This window comes from Lathyrus oleraceus, chromosome 5 (genome assembly GCF_024323335.1).
Source record: "Lathyrus oleraceus cultivar Zhongwan6 chromosome 5, CAAS_Psat_ZW6_1.0, whole genome shotgun sequence".
In the NCBI taxonomy this organism is placed as follows: domain Eukaryota; kingdom Viridiplantae; phylum Streptophyta; class Magnoliopsida; order Fabales; family Fabaceae; genus Lathyrus; species Lathyrus oleraceus.
Window position 1 is genome coordinate 621,775,573 of NC_066583.1, and position 1,769 is coordinate 621,777,341.

Here is a 1,769-nt window from a genome sequence, read left to right on the forward strand (position 1 = left end):
TCCCTCTACCACATATTGATATGTTGGTAGACAATACAGCTAAATTCAATGTCTTCTCGTTTATGGACGGATTTTCCGGATATAATCAGATTAAGATGGCACCCGAGGATATGGAGAAGACAACATTCATCACACCTTGGGGAACATTTTGTTATCTAGTGATGCCCTTCGGTTTGAAGAACGCCGGAGCCACGTATCAACGAGCTATGACCACCTTGTTTCATGATATGATGCACAAGGAGATTAAGGTATATGTTGACGATATGATTGCTAAGTCAAGAACGGAAGTTGAACATGTAGAGCATTTGTTGAAGCTTTTCCAGCGTTTGAGGAAATATAAGCTTCGTCTGAATCCCAATAAGTGTACATTTGGAGTCCGTTCTGGCAAGTTACTGGGCTTCATTGTTAGTGAAAGAGGTATTGAGGTTGATCCTGCAAAGGTCAAAGCAATACAAGAGATGCTTGCGCCCAAAACTGAGAAGCAAGTCTGAGGTTTTCTTGGCCGCTTGAATTATATCTCTAGATTCATATCCCACATGACTGCCACATGTGCGCCTATATTCAAGCTCCTCCGGAAAGATCAGTCTCATGATTGGACCGAGGATTGCCAGAAAGCTTTCGACAGTATTAAAGAATATCTGTCTGAGCCTCCGATTCTGGCTCTGCCTGTAGAGAGAAGACCTTTGATCATGTATCTGACTGTTCTTGAAGACTCAATGGGTTGTGTCCTTGGTCAGCAAGTGTCGCATCCGCGAAAAACAACCGGCGAGAAAGACAAAACAAACAGAGCCGCCACCGTGCGTTATTTATCCCAAAAGACGGAAAGGAAATGCTCGAAGTAAACTTGGAGAGGAAATGGTCTTACGACCGGAGATTGTTGGGATCGGGAGTCGGTTACGCAAGGGGAAGGTATTAGCACCCCTCACGTCCGTCGTACTCGACGGGATCCACACTCAGAAAGAATAGAAAAAGGTTGCTAAATAACTGCTCAAAGAATGCACAAAACTGGACTGAAACACATATGAAAGATGGAAGAAGCGGACTCGGCAGGATATCGCATCCTAGGCCTACGTAGTCTGTCAGACACAGACATCAGAGTCGACGTAGTTCGGCGAAGAGGGAAAAGGGCTCGCTAGGATATCGCATCCTATGCCTACGTATCTCATCTGGAATGAGAATCAGAGCTGTCGTAGTTCGGCTAACGCACGCCGAAACAAAATGCTAAACGGAAATGCTGAGACGTCAGAGCAAATACCCAAACACAAACTGGAAACGGAATGCCAATCGTTGGGCTTACATTCGACTCCAAACAAGCAAACACACACAGGAAACCGACTGCCAATTGCTGGACTTACGTCAGACTCCAAACACACACAAGAGGGTTGAAAAGGAAAAGGGCGCCCAGAGAGATCAACACGATCTCCTGCCTACGTACCTCATTTGGTATGAGGATCAGGGCGACGTAGTTCCCCTTAACAGGGAAGAAACTTCTATCTTAACCAGAGACTAGGGAGATAACAACTAAAAGGGAGACTACTACTCGAGCCTAGAAGTTATCATGCAAATGATCCCTATATTGAAGTCTCTAACAAGAGCTTGACTCACACATGCAGTGAGTCAACTCAAGTCTATCTCTACGTACGTTCAACTTCCTCGAAAGTTGATCATACGACTCCTACAGAAAGGAGATGAGAAGCAAAACAGATAAACATCAAAAGCAAACAGCACACACTATACGCAAACAAGTGGGCTCAAGCAAGGTTGGGCTT